This window comes from Carassius auratus, chromosome 13 (genome assembly GCF_003368295.1).
Source record: "Carassius auratus strain Wakin chromosome 13, ASM336829v1, whole genome shotgun sequence".
Lineage (NCBI taxonomy): Eukaryota > Metazoa > Chordata > Actinopteri > Cypriniformes > Cyprinidae > Carassius > Carassius auratus.
The window spans coordinates 3,794,153-3,800,667 of record NC_039255.1 but is presented as its reverse complement, the minus strand read 5'-3'; positions in this window follow the sequence as shown (position 1 = coordinate 3,800,667).

The following is a 6,515-nucleotide window of genomic DNA, read 5'->3' as shown; positions in this document are numbered from 1 at the left end:
CCCCATCCCATCCTGGGACTGTCAAACTAAATGGCCCCCTGCCCTGTGGTTCCCACAGAATGGGTGTCTGTCAGTCATGTAGAGTGACAGGCCTATTATACATCCCTGCAGTCCCTTGTTTCCAAACTGCCATGAGATGATGAGCTGTCTGTCAGTCATACAGCACTAAAGCCAAGCACTAATGGGTCAGAAGGCCAACAAATAATGAACCCAATATATCGCATGTAGGCTCATATGCATAACATGTGAAGCTATAGCCTCCATATCACCCATATTATTTATAAAGAAATTAAAGAAAATAAAAAATCTGAAATCTTGCATCACTGTCACTACTGCACATGATTAGTGTTAGTGATTGGAAAAAAAAACAGTACAGGAAATATGAAACTTGTTCAACGAGTTCACGCTTACATATAATTAGCTGAGGTATGGTATGCGTATTTATTGGCGTGCTGTCTGGGGAAGCGCTCCGAACTCTCGAACTGACTCAAATGATTCGCGAACCCGCTACGAATTCCCGAAATGACTCAAATGATTCGCGAACCCTCTCCGAACTCTCGAACTGACTCAAATGATTCGCGAACCCGCTCCGAACTCTCGAACTGATTCAAATGATCCGCGAAGCCACACCGAACTCCCGAACTGACTCAAATGATTCGCGAACCCGCTCCGAACTCTCGAACTGATTCAAATGATCCGCGAAGCCACACCGAACTCCCGAACTGACTCAAATGATTCGCGAACCCGCTACGAACTCCCGAACTGACTCAAATGATTCGCGAACCCGCTACGAACTCCCGAACTGACTCAAATGATTTGCGATCCTGCACCGAGCTCCCAAATTGACTCAAATGATTTGCGATCCCCAGACTGACTCAAATGATTCGCGAACCACAAACTGACCCGCATGATTCTCAAACCTTCTCCAAACTTCCAAACTAACTCAAATGATTCGCGAACCCGCTCCGAACTCTCAAGCTGACTCAAATGATTCGCCAACCTGCTCCAAACTTCCGCGAACCAGCTACGAACTCCTGAACTGACTCAAATGATTCACGCTCCGAACTCCCAAACTGATTCAAATGATTCGCGATCCCCAAACTGACTCAAATGATTCGCGAACCCGCTCCGAACTCCCGAACTGATTCAAATGATTCGCGATCCCCAAACTGACTCAAATGATTCGCGATCCCGCTCCGAACACACGAGAACTCTTTGACCACAGCTGCTGTGCTTCAAAAGCTCTTGCAGCAGCTCAACACTGGTTTTCTCTGAGGTGGTTGGATCACATCAGATTGCTGTTAATATTGCAGATCATGACTTATATCTACTCTTCCTCTCACTGCAGTTTGGTAATATAAGGATTTCCTCCTTTGAACTCCCACCTCTTCTGTGGGTTTTATTGTTCTGGGTCTGAATTTGGGCTCCTGGTGTCTGAAAAAAGAAACATTTTCAATCAAACGTTATGACAACACCAGTGTTGTGCTAGTTACTAAGAAATATGCATTACTGTTAAAAGTAACTTTTTAGTTACTTTTTTAAAGAACTTTCTTTAATGTTCCCATTAATGCGCTTTTATGCGTTATGGTCTATACAAACACAAAGTAAAACAGAAAGTATTTCTGTTTCAGTCAGACCAACACAAACTGAATATTGTATATCACAAGGATTTCTGAAATAAATAACAAAACACCTGAATAATATATTCAGAATTAAAAACTAAAGTGGCTTCTGGATCATAAAAGCTGTTGTGTTGAGCCCTTAAAAATGTTCCTTTCACAGCTTAAGTATGAAAACTATCAACAATGGACAACATAACACAAAACATTTTGAAATAAACAACTGAAAATTATTCAGAATCAATTTCGAGAAACATACATATATATTATATACGGATTGCGAAAGTGTGCGCGCAGATTATGAATTTGCGGGTACAGATTAAAAAACCGAGGGTACGTTTACAAAATCTGAGCGCACGGATTGGACATTTGTGTGCTAGGATAGGACATTCGAACCAGAAAGACACAGCTTACATTACATAAAACATAAAAGGTTTTTGTCTTTATGCTCAACTAAAGTGAAATAATGAGTATATTTCCACTTTGAGAAACTCGTGTTGCTCTCGCCATGACTGCCGCACATACTAAAATAAATGTAAACATGCCCACAGTGCGTGTTCATGTTTACAGTGGTTGGCATCCACCAATCCTACCAAGCGTCACTGCTGCAAACAGGTTAGGCTGTACTTCAGTCAAAATTAATTATAAAAAAAAAAAAGTAACGGACATTGCACAATATGGAGAGTTAATTTATTTTAAAAAAGTAATGCGTTACAGTATTAGTTACTGTCAAATGGAACTGCGTTGTAATAACCCAAAAGAACCTAGCAACCTAATAGCAATATACTTCGAAAAAAAGCCCAGAGCAATCTAGTAACACTTAAGCAAAATACTGAATAATACTTTAAAAATAGCCCAAAACTAACAACCTACTAACCTCTTAGTGACATACTTACAAAATAGCAACCCTGGCCCTTGAAGTCTACTTTCCTGCAGAGTTTAACTCCAACTCTTATCAAACACACCTGAACAAGCCAAACAAGATAACAAAAAAATAGCACAGGACACCCTAGCAACCACAAATGAACATATTAACATTAAAAAACAACAACCCTGCAAGCCCATATTAATGCACTGAGAACAACTTAGCAATGGCATAGCAAGGCCCTGACAACCACCCACAACTGAAACAGAAAGAAATCTAGTCTATGTATGTAACCCCTCTCAGCGTTCAGTTCAGAATGATGAAAGCATGTTTGTTTTACAGCAGCAGATGTGAAAGTGCAGAGTTAAATAATCATACTCATTTAAACTCCTGCTCTACCCACTATAACTCATCCCAGTCAGAGCGCCTGTTCTCCTAACCTCCTGTGTGCCAGAGCCTGAACAAAACCAGAAGCACATCACACTGTCTGCCTGAATAGAAGGAATGTAGCTTGAGAAATGCTCTTTCTCCAGCAGACGGACAGCTGAATGGAGCCGAGCTGGTGCTGCAGTCTCTTGGCACACGGAGGCAGATGTCCCTAGATCAGTCCAGTGTTAGAAAGTGATTCATCCTGGGAGCATGAACAACAGTTACTGTCCTTACATTCTTATGCAGAAAGGTATTTGATGGGGTAAGAGTTGGCATGACTCTAACCTTAAACAAACCCACAATCCATCCTGCTGTGATTAATACTGTCTCTTCACTGTCTGATGTAGAATGTCACAATATATTAAGGTTTTGTGGCCTGCACTCTGTGAGAAAGATTTAGCCACTATGTAAACTATAAGCGCTCAAATTTTTAGGTGAGTGCATCTTATCACGATCTGAAGACTTAATGTGGTCAGACAAAGGAGGAAGATGTGGGTGTTGTCCAGATGCTCTTGATCATCTCGTCTGTGGATAGTCCTGGGCTCACCTTCTTTCCAAATGAATTGAACTGTCACACCACACATCCTCACTAAGTGATCGCCTGGCGCACGAGAGGCTGAGAGAAGATGAGCTAATCTCATCTAACTCACACAGAAAACTTCAAGAGGGGTTAGTATGACTCCTCACTCAGTTATTATGGATAACGTTCATTTGGATTCGGTTCGAAGAAAGGTTCAGAGTTCTTAAGAGTGTGAGTTTCAACATTGGGCAACAGATGAGAACAAACGTTCCATACATAATAAAGACTGAATGATCAATTTACTATAAATAAACCATCAGTTCTGAACTACCACAAACCAAACTTCAAGCTTTCATTTTGAAGAGAATGACAACAACAGTTGAGGAAATGTTCAGTGATTATCATTCTGCAAAGCTTATTATTCTATGTTATATTCAAGACATTTCTGAAATTATTTGCTTGAGGTCCCCGGGAAAGAAAATACGGAATATGTAAATTAGATTTAATAAAATATTCATATGCACTAAATATCAAATGCAAAGCCTTTTAATCCTTAGTCGAACCCAACAGAACCGTCATATGACCACTTTAACATTTTACCAAATTATCTGCTTCTAAGATGTTTCTCCTGAGATAAAGGCCCCAAATAATCACACACATCTCTTCTAAAGTTTCAAAAGAGATCTCATGTCTCATTTTATCATTTGATCTTTGAAAGATCACCCACTTTCAATGTATAACTCTTTACTTTAACTCTACTCTATGATAGAGAACCATACCATAGAAGTGAGTCAAAAGTTTCATTGGAGAATATCAATATTTTGCAAACAAATGCAACAGTTCTAAGTGGAACGCTAAAGTTTTTCCAATCAATACAAAGTTTCTGAGAGGAACACAAAAGTTCTGCAAATGAATGCAATGTTTCTTTGAGGAGAACAAAGGTTTGTTTGCAAAACTTTTGTGTTCCCCAAACAAAACTTGTTTACCTAAGTAACTTAGCATTCACTTGCATAATTGTGCATTCTCATGAGAAACTTTGCATTTGTTTGCAAAACTTTTACATTCCACCAAGACGCATTGCATTTGTTTGCACAAAGTTTGCGTTCCCCAAGAAATGTTTCATTCATTTGCAAACTTTCATTCTACCATGAAATTTTGTATTCACTTGCAAAACTTTTGCATTCCATAAAAAAGCTTGGCATTTGCAAAACATTTGCCCAATAAACTTTTCATTCAGTTGCATTTTTTTTTTCTGATAAACTTTGCATTAATTAGCAAAAATGTTGCATTTACCCACAAGAAGCACAAAAGTGGTGATGAAAATAAACTATATTTCAATGCTTTAACAGCAACAAAACACACACACACACACATAGTGGGGGAGGGGGTTTCTCAGTGGAATGACAAAAGCAAATTGCAAGAACGAAAAAAATAAAAATAAATACTTTTCCATTAGAATGTGCCTTTATGGGCTCCGTAGTATATCAGCTACTGAATAATTAGTTTTGGCAAAGTTAATATGAGACATGACTAACAGTTCCAGTTACTGTACGTTGATGTAACGGAGGCCAGCTAGTTAGAGCTCTGCAGGTAAAACCTCAGTCCCTTTGCCTTAAGAGGCATGATTTCATCTTTAGCATCCTTGTTATCATGCTGGTCTGAATCCCACTCAAAGAGGTGCGACTAGAAAGGGAAGGGTTACATTAACAAAGAAAGTACGAAAAAGCGCCATGGTAAGAGGCCTGATTTATTTCATACCCTCTAACATCTCTGGCCCTTCATCAATACAGTTCTATGCATTTTGATTGTATCACTGGTGTTTTTCTGCTCAACTGATCTTTTCTTCTTGTTTACCAGTGAGTACCACAAAGAGGAAGTCAGGCCTTCATCACCCTTCAGCTCCAGGCGTTCCCATAAACCAGCCTGGAATATACACTGTACAAACACGATCATCATAGTTACACAACCACAACTAAACACTTCCTCTCCTCCTTTCTAGAGTATCAAATTCTTGATATCATTCATCTTCAGGCTTGATTTTGGTTTCCATTATTTAACCCCAAATTTTTTCTTGGTTTCTTGTGGTCTGAACATGGTTGGTGCCACAGATCCCCTGAAATGGTCCCCCTGGCCGCACATCACAATTCTTTGGGGTTTTGTAAGTAAATTCTAATTCTCTTTTAGCTTCGGATATGAAGGAGGCAAAGGAGAAAGAGAGGCGTCAAGGATTTCAGTCTCCTCAGCTCAGAATTCCTGGATAATAACTGGGCTGTAACGTTACAGCGCCGCTCACAGCCAAGTGAAACAATGATTTCTGCCAGTTTCTCTCTATTTATTTCTCTTCATTTTTCAGCCTTCTATTTTTTTGTCTTATTACACACATACTCAAAAAAAAAATGCAGCCCACCGTTCAGTTTTTTCATATTATTTATTTGTTTATTTATTTTTGGTATTTGGATTTGTGGCTTCTCGTTCCACAGTCAGAGTGGGGAATATTTTCTGAGAAAATGCTTTCTGTGCTGTGATATAAACACAGACCTTCTTAAATTAGTTTGAAGTTTACAGACAATAAGAATTAATTTCAATTTCAATTGTTTTAACGTTATTAAAGAAACAACATATTTTAATTAATTGTTCTTTTTTAAAATTATATAATTGATTTATTTGCTTTTCTGTAATAAGAATTAATTGGGTAATTTGATTATTTTCAAACAATTTTGATAATTCGATTTTTGCGTGAAATGTGCTTAATTGTCAAGATTATAATGTCAAACAAATAATACTAAAAAAAATGGATTTTTAGGTGAAATATAAACCAGACAGGTTTTGTCCGATGCCCTTGTTTTTATCTACCCTACACTACATCCACAACATCCATCATTAAAAATCTTACAAATTAAACCATATTTGTATTATTATTATGATATGTATAAACATAGACCAGTAGTATCCAGCTTCATATTAGCGTAGTACCTGTGTGAGCATAAAATCAGTCATGTTACACTCTGAGAGTGTTTGTACAGTGCCTGAACAACAAAACAGACTACATAGGTTTTATTTTTCTAAAGTGGCTGTCAAAATT